Source organism: Girardinichthys multiradiatus, chromosome 21 (assembly GCF_021462225.1).
Source record: "Girardinichthys multiradiatus isolate DD_20200921_A chromosome 21, DD_fGirMul_XY1, whole genome shotgun sequence".
Lineage (NCBI taxonomy): Eukaryota > Metazoa > Chordata > Actinopteri > Cyprinodontiformes > Goodeidae > Girardinichthys > Girardinichthys multiradiatus.
In genome coordinates, this window is record NC_061813.1 from 10,174,927 (window position 1) to 10,190,934 (window position 16,008).

The 16,008-nt window shown below is 42.2% G+C and overlaps 1 pseudogene; it reads right to left on the reverse strand.

Annotated features, from left to right (window-relative positions):
• Positions 1-16,008, reverse strand: part of LOC124858489 — a 36,134-nt pseudogene that overhangs the window by 15,575 nt on the left and 4,551 nt on the right.

A 16,008-nucleotide genomic window follows, 5' to 3' on the forward strand; every position in this document is an offset into this window, starting at 1 on the left:
TTTGCTGCTACTTGTCTCCAACCCACAAGACCTCCATACTGTGCAGACCATGGAAACCATCAGTCAGTGAAATAAGACAGAATCCTGACCACTCATAAACATTTCATCTTGGAGAACAAATATCGTCCTGTCATTGTTAACATTAATGTCAGACTATAAAGAAGAAGCCTATCAGCAACTGAACGATGGGCTTTTTGAGAGAAAACTGAGAGCTGACCCCACCTTTGATTTTCAAATAAAGATCTCTGATGTCACGTGCCAGGCTCTTGAACTGAAATGGATTACCAAGAATGAATATGATTTCCTGAATTGTAAACATCCTGTCACTCCTGTATTCTACATGCTGCCTAAAATACATAAACGCTAGGTTAAACCTAACGGTCGGCCTGTTGTACCCAGTAATGATTCTCTTTTAGAACCACTGTCTAACTTTGGTGATTATTTTCTAAAACCATATGTTCAGAGGCTTCCCTCGTTCATTCAGGACTCTGCTGACTTCATCAACAAGATGTCCACAGTAAAAGATCTACCTAACGATATCATCTTGGCTACCTTGGATGTAGGAGCTCAATGGTATGAATCCTGATCGCAAATTATGCTTAACTTTGACCATAAACATGTGTCTTTTTTGGACATGTGGGTTGAATTTTGCAATGGCAGCCTTATCACTACATTATATCAAAAAGAGACTGACAAAAAATACTCTTGTTCTAGCCAGAAGTGCTCATCCAAGAGCTATTAAACGTGGTTTACCAAAGAGTCAATTCTATAGACGAAGACGCATTTGTCACTCTCATGAAGACTTCATTGATAAAGCTGCTGCTGTGAAAAAATGTTTTCTGGAGAGAGGTTACTTTGCACACTGTATAGATGAAGCTTTCCAGGCTGCATCTTCTAAATCCCGGTCCAATCGTCTTCAAAAAAGGGTCAAAAAAGACAAAAGTTATTCAATTTCTTTTATTAACACATACACTCCTCGGTCCTATATAGCAAATAATACAATCTTAAAATACTGGCCTATTTTGACCTCTGATCCTACAGTAGCCCAGCAATTTAAGGATCCCCCCCCCCCCCCCTTCGTCTATAGAAGAGGCCCAAATCTGCGGGCTAATATCAAGACAAGCCCAAGGCAGACCCTCTTGGCCCCTCTTAGGGAAGGTGATTATCTATGTGGTCACTGTGCCCAGTGTCACAACACATGGAGAACTCAGGCTTTTAGACATCCTAGATCAGACAAAATGAAGTTGTTAATTGATAAGGGCTTCATCGCATGTAGTACAGAAAATGTCATCTATTTAGTAGAATGTCCCTGTGATAAGATTCATATAGGTAAAACAACATGCATGTTGAAACAAAGAATTAGTCAGCATAGGAGCTCTTTTAGATGTAATGATATAAATTATCCTGTAGCCCGCCATTTCAATGAGGTCTCCCATCCAGTCTCCTCCTCACCTTTTCAGGGGATTGAACACATTGATTTGCCAAGAGGGGGAGATATAGATTTGAAGTTATGCCAAAAGGAGCATTTTTTAAAATGCTGGTGCCTATCTCCAGCAGTCTATGAGCGGGAGGCGGGGTACACACTGGACCCGTCACCAGACCATCGCGACCCACTATGGAAGAAGCAGTAGAAAATGACTGACTGACTTTAAATGCTCTTAACCTACGGGCCTAAATGAGGATTTTGACAAAAGTGTTATGTTGTAATTCAGTATATCTTTTTGTTCATGTTTGTCTTTGTGTTGAACCTGTGGTCTATGATTCATGACGGCCCTCGCCTGGTACTCCTTCATAGCTCTCTGTTCTATGGTTGTAGTCTATTTTATTGTGGATCTGGGGATACCTTATTTAGGATGCCTTTCCTAACCCATATTTAGCACAGAACTACTATACCACTGTATTTGAAAAGTGCTGTTTTGTTTCCTTCTTTCTTTCTTTCTTTATTGACTGTGACACATTCCTCTGTGGCATTTTGAAAAGGCCTCCATGTGTAAGCTTCACGGTCAGAGTCTTTAGACCTCCCAGAATGCTTTGCTTTAATCAGATGAGTGTACACAAGTGTACTGCATACTGCCAAAGATCAGGGTAGGACTGACCTGTTTTTAACCTGCCTGTTCATTGTTGTACTTTGTATGCTCTGATGAAGGTCTCGCTGACCTAAAGCTCACATTAAAAGGTGAAATCTTGTACAGAATAAGTGTGCAGAAATCCTCTGTTTGCCATTGTTAACACTTATAAAAACAGTTTTGTCAATAAAATGTCTATAACACCTTAAATTCATTGCTAGCTGTAGTTCCAGGTTAACCTTTAAAGTGTTTTCACCTCGAGGTACGTGACGTCGCCCGGTACGATGGAGCCGGGGTCCCACCCTGGAGCCAGGCCTGGGGTCGGGACTCGTCGGAGAGTGCCTGGTGGCCAGGTTGCTCCTCGCGGGACCCGGCCGGGCCAAGCCCGAACGAGAGACGCGAGGCCATCCCCCAGTGTCCCACCACCTGCAGTGGGAACCATGAGGGACCGGTGCAAAGAGGATTGGGTGGCGGACGAAGGTGGAGACCTCAGCGGCCCGATCCCCGGAGGAGGCCCAGGGGACGGCCCAGGACACGCTGGAGGGACTATGTCTCTCGGCTGGCCTGGGAACGCCTTGGGCTCCCCCTGGAGGAACTGGAGGAGGTGTCTGGAGAGAGGGACGTCTGGGCGTCTCTGCTCTCTGCTGAGTCTGCTGCCCCCGCGACCCGGTCCCGGATAAGCGGAAGACGACGAGTACGAGTACGAGTGTTTTCAGCTGTTGGACTTTGTTTGTAATTGTCCCTTCTGGTGTTCAGTATTCGATTCATTCTTCCTGTTAATTTAGGTTCTGTTTAGCTATTGTATTTCCATGCCTGTGGTACTTCCTGTTTATTTTGCTCAGCAGCCCTTTTTCTCTCAGCTCCCTTGTCTTGCTTCTCACACGGCGGCCATACATTCTGTTGTCTGGACTCATCTGGACCTGGTTCCACTAATCACCTCCTAAGCGTTAGTTTCTCTTACATCTTGCCAGATTCTTGTTTCTTTGCTCATTTCCAGCCCTGTTTTTCCTTGTGTCACCTCTATTTTTAGATTTTGTTGGATGATTTTTGATCCCGTTTCCTATTTTTATTAAATCTTCAAACACACCATGACTCTCCTGTTGTCCTGTCTCCATTTGGGTCCTACAACAACTCCATAAATAAAGGTTGAAGCTCCTGAATTGTAGAAATCTAACAGAGGAAAAAAACATGAAAAAAATTCCAAAGATGTACTAAATATGTAATAAATAACTACTGATAAAATGAAATACGGCAAAGTTATGCAAAGTTTGTTCTGAGCATTAATGATTAAATTGGATGAATCTAAATATAACCATATGGACCTGAACCACAGTGACCATTTACACTAACAACTGTTTCACTGAATCAGATTCACACGTCTAACAGCAAAGAACAACTTAATCCATGGGTTCTCCTCACCTGAGAGGCACATTCCTGCAGGGTGCCCACAACAGGGACCAGCATGTTCTCATGTGGAGACCTGAGCAGGCGTCCCAGCAGAGGGATCCCCCCAGCTCTACGAATGGCCTCCTTGTTCTTGGTGCTTTTGCTGCAGCTCCACAGAGCTGAGGCTCCACAGCGGGCCACCTCCAAATCCTTCTCCATGTTTGCTCTCAGGTCGGCTGAATTAGGGAAGCAGTCCAGCAGCTTTACCTGATCAGAGAGAGGCCCCCAGACTTACATGTGGATAAACACAAACAGGAATGTGAGCAGTGAGACAAACACCTCCATGGACACATTTCCAAACCTCAGTGGAGCTGACATGAATTCAGGAGCTCTCTGAGGTTTGCTTGCTACATTGGGCTGATAATGGAGGCTTCCAGATGGGAACAATAAGCTGTTAGCCGTGATTAAGGGTGTAATTAAAACTCTATTACCAGCGGCTGTGTGAGGATGGAAACAGCAGAGATGCAGGATGGGAAAACTGTCAGGACAGATGTTGATGTTAGAGCTGAAAAGCCCAGTGTGACGGTTTATGGGCATCATTCAGGGTTCTGACCCATAGTTCCACTGCACAGTTCTAAGGTGGTCTTGTAGAACAGCATGAAATGAATCTGCCTCTGTGAGCGACTCGCGCATGAGCACATCCGATATGGAGCGGAGGAAAATATACAAGCCATGGAGGCTTTAATCACTGCTCCTTCTGTCAACAAACAGGTCAGAGGATGGAGGAGACATTCTAGCTGCTTTCCTCAGCACCCACTCTGCTACTTGTTGCTCATGTTCCACTGCAGCCTTTAATAAGCAAACGTCCATCTTTCAGAGCTCAGACTCACCAGTTTCCTGATTCCTCCATGTTGCCTGACGGTTCTTCTTGCTCTGTGGAACTTGGTCACGTTTGCAATGGTCTCAGCAGCTAAGGCCTGCAGCTCCTTCACTGGTGAGTCCAGGTTGTTCACCATCCTCTGCAGGCCTCTCATGTGTACAATGGTCTGTTGGAGCTGAACGTTCTGGCTGATCTTTGTCAGGATCTTTAAAGACCCAATCTGAGCATAAGACATTTAGGACAAAACCAATAATATGTAAGAAGGAGGAAGAATACTAGGTGTGCTGGATGATAACTGTTGTTTCTATGGCAACATGAGGTCTCCATTTGTGCTGAGATACAAAAGCATCTGGAAGTCAAACACTCAGCTGCATTTCCACTGAGAGTAGATCAAAAGTCAGAATAAAACCAGTTTAAAAAGCTTCCAGACATGTCATACTGGTGAAGAACAGCTGCCCTGTGTCTTTAAAAACCTGCTCCCTACCAACACTCCTGTTTCAGGAACTAAAACCCAGACTGACACACAAAAACAGTTCTGCTCAGGCCTGCAGACCATCCAGGTCCAGCTTCAGCACAGCTGCTCACTTTGCATCTGATGTTGTTTGTATCCAGCAAGTTCAGGAGGACTTCCAGCCCACCTAAGTCCAGGATGGCCAGTTGGCAGGTCTCCTTCATTAGATCCAGCTCCATCATGGCGCAGAGAATGAGCACAGAGACTGTCTGGTCCGCTGCCTGAAAATAAGTTGGTCCAACAGGAACAAACAAAATGTTAGAGAAAGTAAAAGCTGCAGAGGTTGATGCAGTGCTCATACTATCACTCTGTGTTCAGTTTCTCTCTGAATATCATTGTTGTTGGACTTGTTTGGTTGTTACTGCTGGCTTGTACGTAGCCTTGTGCTGGCAAACACTGAGGGAAACATTTCTTCTGCTGAGAGACTGCATCTCCAGAACCAGAACCTGACTCTAGTATGAATGTTGTATTTAGATGCTTGTTTTGCCTTCGTCATGTTCTCCTCACAGCCAGAACTGAGTGTGGATCATCAGTACAAACCAACATAAACACCAAGCTGTGGAAGAAATCAATAAATATCCTTGAAATGGGCTGTATCAATAATCTAAGGTAGATTTTCAAACAGGCTCCTCAGTGGGGACCTATATCCACAGTCTCAGTTGTGTTTGATCAGATCTTCTTCACAGAGCAGTTTTCTGACTCTGCAGGATAACAGGAACATGTGTTCTCCATATCATGGAGCTAAAGCCTAAATGTGAACCATTTGTCCATTACCAGCAGTGGATCTACTGCTTCCTTTGTCTCCTCCAGTCTAACTCTTCAAAGGATTCGCTGGGCGAGCTTCATACCTTGTAAAAACAACTAAAAATGTGATGTTCAGGAGCGCCAGCTGGGAAATCAGAAAACAGATCACATATTTTCATTTTCAGACGCTTTGGTCTTGGAGGATTGTCGACATTCTTTAAAACATTGACACCATCTGAAACCTTCTATGGTGAAGGATTTCTGACGTTCCTTCAGCAGGACCAGAGCAGATGCTCAGAGAGGAAAACATCCAACCATTATTCATCCTTAGAAGATATGATTCAAACTGATTTAGGCTGTTTAATACCTGCATCAATGCTTTCTTTGCTCACAAGTGTTAAATGTGATTTATTTACCGTTTAACAATCTTTGTTTACCAGGCTGGAAAGATCCAATTAGTTTCATTATTAACAATCACTAACTTGTCTATTCAGGCTGCGAAGCTTTCATTGAAAGAAGATCAAAATAAGTTCCCCGTCAATGACTTCTATGTCCCTCATGGCATTACAACATGGTGGCTTTACAAGATATATTGGAGGTTTAATGAACATCAGAGAATGAAAGAATCTTCTTGGGATCTTGAGTACCTCCACAGTATAGTGATGTTAGAGGAAATGCTCACTGGTAAAGGAAACAAGGTTAGTCTGAGTTTGTACCGAGGTACTGAAGGAGTAGACCCACTGACTGAGTAATACTGTCCAGCTGTTAAAAATACATAGAAATAAAGCCTAAGATATCAGTGTGAAAAGGTCGGGCTGAGAGTCAGAAGAGATTTGATTGTTATCAGATGGCTGAGTGAATGACCTGAGAGCGAGTCAAATAACCACAAAGTCCCCAAAGAGGTCTAAATGTCCAGCTATGTCCTGCTCCATTTGACTCCTTAGAGGTTAGAACCACAGGAGGATCAGGTGGATTAAGAAGTGATTCATTACAAGCTCTTCTAGCTGTTAGCAAACAGCTTCTATAAAACCTTTATCTTCTTGTAGGATGAAACTCTATAGGTAAAACAGGAGGAACCAGTCTGAAGGACCAAAACAGAACCAAAAGGTTCTTTGATCAACTTGATGTGAGCCACATAAAGAGGCTTTCCACTTGTTGGTTCTTCTCTGACTGCAGGTTTCTCCACCTGAGCTGCCTAACAGCAGAAGCCTCCACGTGGCTGAGTGGAGGTCTTCTTCTAATCTGGTTCCTCTGGAGCTGCAGATGGGATTCTGCAGACACAGTCTGGCCTGTCTGAGCAACTCCAGGCCAATAAATCACAGCACTAAGTGTGTGGAGCAGGAATGAGGTCAGCAGAGCTGCCAGGGATACCCTGTTGACCCTTCATGTAATGCTCTTCTGCATGTGACCTGGACGTGCTGCTAGGAGTGAACATCCGTATCAGGTCTGCTCTGATCTGCAGAACTGTCTGCAGTGTTGGATTGGTACCAGATGGATTCAGGCCACTGACACTGCTTTGTAGATCTTAATGGAAGAGAGGAGAGGTGAAACCTGACAGAGTTTGAACTGAAGAGGATGGATCAGTATCTATACTGCAGGTTCAGAGTGAGGACCACCCAGTAACAAGAAGAACCCAGTCCCTGGATGCATCATAGAAAGAATGCTGTTAGAACTGGACAGAATGAACGAGTACTGGATGTCCAATAAGATGAAGCTGAATCACTGTCATAAAATGAGTGAACTCCATGATGAGTAAAGATCTAGTCAGGTCTTTGAGTTGAGAAATGCTTTGCTCCCAGCAATAAAATGCTGGATTTATACTTGTTAGAATAAATCTCCACATCTTTTGACTGAAAGCTGTAGTTATTATGAACAAAATCAAACCATCAGTTGTTACAGGACAACATAATTAGTCACAAATGAGCTTCTGTTGGAGAAACCTGCTGATACTGGCTGCTGCATGGATTAGTTTTAAAGAGAAGAACAATGCAGCAGTACTGCTTCTGGCCAGCAGAGGGGGGCAACCTTGATGAGGACAGAGCACCACAGTGTCAGCAGCCTGCATCCGTCAGTTACTGTTAAATTCATTAGTTTCATGAAATCCTCAGTTGATATTTAAACAGGTTTAACATCATCTTCTTCTGTGGTAAAAAAAAATCTGTCTAGTTTTATCAGCTCAGTTTCTTTATGCTACAATTAGAATGAAGCTTTAAAATCTACCAGTAGTTCTATCTGCTGCTTCCTTCCTGTTAATGGAAAGATGTTTCTAACAGGGATGATAAAATGGAGCTGACACTTAACACTGATGCTTTAGAAACTGGAGCATGAAGTGACAATTATGTCAGAAACTGACTTCTGTCTGTATTCTGGATGTTGTGAGAATCAACATCAGCCTCATAGAGGCACAGATCTGTAGTCATCCAGGTAGAAAAACAAACACTTCAGACCCCTGGGCCAGTATTCCTACAGAAACCTCATCATAACACAACCAGAACATCCATGAGTCGCTGTGTGAAAGTGTTAAACTTCCTAAACAACAAGCAGCAGTCTGTGGTGTGAGGGGAAAAGATCTCCTCCTAAAATAAAACAGGTATTTAACTTGGCTCTAGCTGAGTTTCAGCCTCTGATGGTAATGATATTAGAAAATGACCACAGGGCAAAGGTCAGAAATAGCTGCACTGTGTGGTTTCCAGACAGATAGAAAGCTGGGACATGTTGCTTAGAGCTACATGCATCTTTCTGAAGCAGGAACACAAACACAACCTTAAAGCAATCACACAGTCACAGTCCTGCTGCTAATGTTTAAAATACACTCAGCAGTGTGTTGATTCTATCTGAATGTTCCCTCTTTCATATCATTTACATCTTTTTCCTCTTTCTGGAAACAGTGAATTCCTCCTTTTAGACTGGGAATTTCCTTCCATTATTTTCTATTTTCTTCAGCTATAAATTCCTACCCAGAATTCCTGTTGACTGCAGGGTTTTCTCCAAAACAGTTCCTCAGCTGCAGTGAGCAGCTTCTTATTTAGCAACAAGCTGGAAGTCAGAAGGTAATCAGATCTACCAGGAAATCACAAACTGTTTCCTGAACATGTAGATATTCTGGATTACTAAAATTATACAGCTATGAAGGGATTTTTACTGCTGAACAATGAGGGACAGATGGTGAAGATACTTTTCTAATGTAATCTGTCTGAATGATCCTGTCTAGATAATATATAACAGGGATCAGTAAAGGAGGCAGGGAATTCTCTGAAGGTATTCCGAGGTTTTCCCAGCCAGTCTGGGTCACTGCTGCTTCTGTCTTATTTTCCTTCCATGTTTTGACACATTAATATTCCCCGTATGTCCGGTCAAATCTATCACAGACCAACTTCATGTAGATGTGATTGCGGTGTGGCCAAACAGGCGTACAGCTGCTGCTGTCAGACAGTACTTCCCCCTGGACCTTGGCAAGGATGGGCAACCAAACAGGTCCGTGTCAGAACAACAAGAATCCAGCCAAACACTTCAGGAAGCATCTCCATACAAAGCAGAGCTTTAAATAGGAGCAGCCTCCAGTTTATCTCCTCTGACGTCCATCTGACTCTGACTGAGTCTTGATAGACACAGTTGGGACGGTCTTATAGGAACTGGGATTATCCTAAGATAGACGGACAGAAGAAGAGCTCTGACTTTCCTGGTTCCTGTCAGCTATGGCCTGCTTCGTCTCTGGTAGAACAACTCTCACTATTCTGGGATGGATCCCATCAGAGGAAAGAAACAACAGTGTTCCTGGTGACCTTCTCCTACCTTTAGGTACTTCACTAGTTTCTGGATCTTCCAGTTTTTGCTCCAATGTTTCCACCTATCAGAAGCTCCAGCTGCAGCAGCTCAGCTCTTTCTAGATCTATTTATCAATCAGAGACCAGATGTGATCGCTCTGTTTTAAAGGACTTCCCTTGGTTTGGTGTCTGTAATTGGGCAGACAGGGTTTTCACACTGATATGTTTGGAGATCAGCTGTTGGTGTCTTTAGCTGCTGCTGTTTGGGTTTGGACTTTCTGCTCTGCCATGAGGGGAGTGAGCTGCAATGATGCAACATTGGTACTGGTTTCTTAGGTTAGAGCCTGAATAGAGCATGTCCATAAGGATGACTGTGATTCCTAAATATCTCCCACAGATGATGCATATTGAACCATTTTAGTGGAATCATCAGCAAACAAATGCAGTAAATATTGAGCAGAGAGATGAAGCCTAAACTAACAGGACAGTGTGAGCGGCATATATCAAAGCAGTGAAGGAATCTGAGGGAGAAAGATCCAGACAATGAATTGTGCCGCCACATAGTCCTTCACAGCTAGTTTTACTGCAGCTGTCCAGCATTTCTAGCCTGTTCACACTTGAGTTACCACTCTTCACACAGCACTCGTAAAACATTAAAGCCTGAATGTGTTTGTTATCCTGGTTCAGTCTGGCGCTGCTCATTGGTTTATTGAAGTCTTTACTAACCGATAGCTACTTATGACGTCACCTTCAGATCTGACGGCAGCTGGAAGGAAATGTACTGAGCAGCAACAGGTAAATATAGGACACGCATGGTCCAGCCCTCTGTATCAGCCTTGAGGAACACCTCAGATCTTTATCTTCTCCTTTCTATTAAGGTCTTTCTGGTGTTTTCCCAGTAGGACACTGGCTGCTCTTTTATTCATTTTCAGACCATTTCTTGACCACATTTAGAGAAATGGTTGTTTAGGGCTGCACAGTGGTGCAGCTGATAGCACTGTTGCCTTGCAGCAACAAGGTCCTGGGTCTTTCTGCATGGAGATTGCATGTTCTCCCCATGCATGCGTGGGTTCTCACTGGGTACTCCGGCTTCCTCCCACAGTCCAAAAACCAGACTGTTAGGTAAATGGGTCTCTCTAAATCGCCCTTAGGTGTGAATGAGTGCATGGTTGTTTGTCCTGTATGTGTCTGTGTTGACCTGCGACTAATGGCTCCAGGTCATTTGACCTTTGACCTATTAACACTTCTTGCCATTTTATCCCTTGAAGTCTCTCAGAATTAAAAATAAATCCAGCCAATATTTTGTCATAGTTCCTGCCAGATATCCTGCAGTTAATCCTTCTACTGTAGGTCCATTTTTAAGGTAATTCTTCAGCTGTGTATCACGTTGATGCAAAAATAATGTTCTATGCAACTCAAACTCTGTTATCTTTTGTAAGCATTTGTTGCTGCAACTAAAAACCAACCTGTGTGTTAGAAACCTGCCTCTGAAGTGATCATTTATAACAGTCTAAATGTTCTGTTACGTGTAGATCCAACACTGCTTCATTCCTTCTGCTGAGACGCCTTTTCAGGACTTTTTAAATGATTCCTGGGTGAGTGTTAATGGGTTCACCAACAACAGAGTTTCTGCAGAAACTGGACGGGTACAAGGACTGAAATAAAAATAAGTGACAAGAACAACATGAAGAAAAACTCTGAAACTTCACTATAGATGCATGTTAATTCTTACTGACATGACATCAGTAATCATCACACCAAATGTAGTTTTTATTAATTGAGACAAAGATTTTTTTCTCTAATGCATCATTATCCTTATAAATTGTATTTAAATTCCATTATCTGTTCTGGTGTTTCTCCTTTATTGAGAATGACATCATCAGGAACAAAAGACTAAAAAGGATTTTTCTAGAACTTGAAACTTTCTCTTCAGTTTAAAAACTGGAACCGAGACAGAAACCAGGTGGAGACCATTAAGAACACTTCAAGGATTTGATGAACCTGTGATGATGCCACATTTTCTAACAAACATCAGTGTGAAGGAGAAAAGAGAAGATCATATTTCTAAATGATTAACAGAGTCTCTAAGAGCAGATGGAGTCCATTATTTGTTAGGTCGTCAAATTACTTCAGCAGGAAATACAACTACTGAAGAAAACACACATATTTTCAGTGTCTGGAAATGAGAAGGGGTGTGTGTGTGTGTGTGTGTAGGAGGCAGGCAGGTGATGTCCTGAACCAGGCTTCACTGTTTTGATGGTTGAACTCTGAGGAGGATGAATCAGACATGTTTCAGCACAGTAACAACCAGACAGCTGCTCATTGGTGAGGAACAGCACAGAGACCGAGTCCTCGATCCCAACTCTGTTCAGAAACACGAGTCACACAGCAGCAGAGATCAGATCAACGCTTTGGAGACAAGGACCTTCTTCATTGAAAAAAAGAGGAACTTTAACTCCCAAACATGTTTGATTTAAGAGCTGAAAAAGGAGAAGTGTTGGTGTGTCGACTTTAGAAGCATCTGTTCCACTCTACCTGTTTGTTTATGTTCTCTGCAAAATGTGGAGATCTGCTTTTTAGAAGTGTTGCTAAATCTTCATAGAAATCACTTTTTCTCTCATAGTGACTCTCATCTCCTTCCTGTTTGAAGCCCTGTGGTAAAAACATGCAACAAAACATGATCATTAACTTAAATAAAGTAGTGATGCAACCAACCAAACAGCTGGAAATGGAAATTAGTCCAATTTTCTCTTCATCATCTCTGACCAGTGATCAGAAGGTCAAATATGTTTGTCCCTTTTTAATAAATGCATCAAAACTGAAAATTCCTGCTCCTATTGACCTGTAAACACATCAACAAACAACCTGCTCTTTAATTCACTTTTTGTTTCTAGTTCAGTAAAATCAGATGAAGGTTATTAGAGAGAAGATTTGATGGAGAAATGGGGATAAACTGCTCATCCTTTCATTTTCACCTTCAAACCTATGATCTTTATCAGGAACATGAAGTTGATTGTTTCATGACTGATTTTAATTATTCAATTAAAAACAAAGCTCACACCATTGAGTTTATATCTGTTACAGTCCTTTTCTTTTTAATCAGACACAGTCCTCCTTTAACTGGTTTTCTTTGCCTAAATTTGACGCCTGTTTATCTGGAAAACTGTACAAATAGACCTCAAACATGTCAGAACTGATTACTTGTTGAGAAACTTAGAAGTGATGATGAACAGACGATTGGACAGCAGCCTGTTTAGTGATCATTAGTGAACAACCTGATGCTTATTTTATTTGGACACTTAAGGACTCTGTCTATGCAGACTACATCACCTGTTTGTTGTCTTTAGTCGTTCAGATTCTGAGTCGCTTCTCTAAACAAGAACCTAGACTAGAAACCAGCAGATTTTAAACACTATTTTATTAAATTTGGTTAAATCTCAGTCTAATTCCATCTGATTTGAACTGAGCTGCACTGGTGCAGCAATAAGTAAACTATAGGAATTAAATTCTCTTAATAAAAAGGTCAACTCTTCCAAATATTGGCAGCTGTTAACATTTCGCATTAAGATCCAGCTACATGCTGACATTAGAAGAAAATGTTTTATACTGAAGTTAAACTGATAACGTCACTGCACTTTAACAAACGGATGAATCTGAACACTTTCAACTTTCTAACAGTCAACATCACTGTTATAGCGGCTGATGCTGCTGTTGATGCAGCCACAGAGCTTCTTCTTTCTAGTCTCACCGCATTCAGAAAGACTCCAGCAGAGCTGCAGGTGATGTAGAGGGTCTCACCGTCACACGGCTCAACAACAAGGTGACAAATCTCACCCAGCGCCTGTCTCCAAAGTGGAGCGCGACAGCCGTTTGAAAATTCATAATCTGAAAGAAAAAAGCAACAAACTAAGCCTGAGCACAAAGGGTCATTTAAAACCTGCAGGAATCTTCCAGCAGACTTCATACTGACGAGTTGAGGAGGATGGGAAGTCAAAGAAAACCAAGGATGGAAACAGAGAAATCATCACAGGTCTGGAAAGCTTATGGTGATAAAACAGAAGCTCTGAGGAGAACAGCTCTGAATCATGAATCACACTTTCACTTCTAATGTAGATCATCCACTAAGAAACTCAGCCACACAGTCACACCGCCATGCTTTAAACTTAGCTTGGAGAGTATTTTAACTGAAGGTATCAATGCTGCTGGAGAGCAGAAGGACATAGAAGGCCTGTGCAAGCTACTGCATGCTTTGTTAGGACTTTACGTTAGGCAACAAGCATCTGCAGACGAATGTGTCAACTGGAATTTGACAGATATAATGACTTCCATGTCTGCTGCAGCTGCAGAGTGCTCAGTTTTTATTTAATGGACAATCCAGCATTCTTGTTAACAGTGAAATGTGAAGACAACTCCAACCTGATGTGTATCTCAGTGACTTCAGCAGCCTCTTCTCTCCTTCTGTGCAGCTGTTTCAATAACTCCACCTCCTTCTTCACCACGGTGGGGTCAAGCTTGACTTGTCTAAAGTCAAATGTAGAAAAACAAACACAGATAAAAGATCCAGTTTGATTCAGTCTCTTCTCATACCGTCTGTTTCTGTCAGAACTACAGGTCACAGCAGATCAGTCTGAATGAGGAAGCAGTAGTGGTCTGATTGAACGTGAAGACGTGTGTGAGAAGAGAGAGAGGAACCCACTCTGTTATTTCTCCAAGAAGCTTGTGGAGGATCTGTTTATCAATGTTTTGGAGCAAGATGAGCAGCTTGACTTTGACATCTAACTCCATAGCTGAGTGTTCCTCCTCTGATGTGTCTCTGAGACTCAGAACCTCTGGAGGAGAATCGGTTCTGTTCAACTTAGAGATAAAGCTCCAACCAAGAATCTTCACCATGGGGTCTCTATTTTCTGGACACAGAACAGATCAGAGTTACAGAGTCAAATACAGACAATAATGTTGATTATTTTACACCAATGCTGCTGGCCTTTAATGTACTGGATGTGTTCACACACATAACTGAAGTTAACATTTCATCCCAGAAGTTGGGAATCAGTTTTCCCTCATCCATCATGTCTTCTTTTCTCAGATAAATACTGTACATATTACCGTCTCTGACTGTGGTGCTGAAGTAAAAACCTGTCTGTGGAAAACTGCCAAAGAGAACATAACTGGATGCTAGCAGAGTGTCAACAGGACCACAAACCAATGAAATCAGGAGGTTATGGAGGATTGCTGAAAACAGACCAAAGTTACCTTCATCACAGTTACCTTCTAGACACGTTTGGACCTCTTGAAGCTTCCTATCATCTGCCAGATGAAGCAGTTTAGAGAGCTGGCTGAAGCTGCTAACATAAACAGAAGGTGGAGAAAGCTGCAACAACGGCTGCCCCTCACTGTCTTTTTCATGGGACTGTACAGCTGAGTCCCTGCATGGGAAATAACAGCAAACGAAACATAAAACTGTGTCATTTGTTTAATTTGAGATAACAAAACCTAAAATGTTCAAGAAAGCAAATCAAGCAGGCAACAGTTTATTTAAAATACAGAAAAGACAGCATTGCCTTCCATCTAAACAATATTAAATATGTTTAAAAAGTGAAAGATGAAAGCCTGACTTTCAACATCTTTGTTTGGCTAAATTTAGACCGGACCTACAGGCTACAAAAGTCCACTGAGGTGGTTTACCTGGGAGAAATAAAGGCAACGACCAAAAGACCTGAAATAGCCAAAACATGTCCAGAGTTTACCAGAGCCTGGAGGGGAGTGTGTATTTCTGTTGTAGTATTTCTCTACAGCAAAGCTGTGAGGTTCAGGGCAAATCAAACACTAAAGGCAGACCAGAAGAGCTGATAAAATAAAAAGTTAAAAGCAGATGGAACCTCTTTGTCTCCACAGTTTTTTGGTATCCGTTTAATTGGGTCAGAATGTGAATAAATCACTAAAGTTCCCCCTGAGAGAGGAGAGGTAGCTGCTCTTCTACAGTAATAATATAAATAATTCTTGAGGCTGTTGTTGTTAGATAAGTGAATTTATGAGCTTTCCTCCTTCTGCAGGTATTTTATTTGGAATGAGAAGTTAAGCTGTCTGAATTAGGAGGTACTGAAAATGTGAACTAGGCTGCTGGAGTTAACGTGGAGATCTGTATGCGACAGAGTTAACTTAGCGTATGATTCAATGTTTGTGAATCTGACTGACTTTGTACAGAAAATAAAGAAAGAAGATGGATTAAAGACGGAGTAAAAACATAGAAGAAAAAGCAGGATAAAGGAGGGTCTTAATATATCTAACCCAGGTCTCATTACAGACTAATTGCTGTTTGTTAAAGCAGAGATTAAATGAAATAATCTTCCAGACTGGGTCTTTTCTAAAGGAAAACAAATCTGCAGTATGCTCAGCAGCACCTGCTCTGTTTTAGATGTTCTGTGACTAAAACTTAATCCAGCATAATAAACACAGGCTGCTCTCCATGCTATTTCTCCACTGCATGAGCTCAGGCGCTGATTGAACTTCATGGAAACCTGCTGGATGACACAGAAACATACTGCAGCTTGCATCAGTTCACAGTGTGTCCAACACACCATTAAAGCTCAAATGAAACACAAACAGAAGGATTGTGTGAGGAATAAGAGTGATGATGAGAAGGTGCACAGACTCAGACTT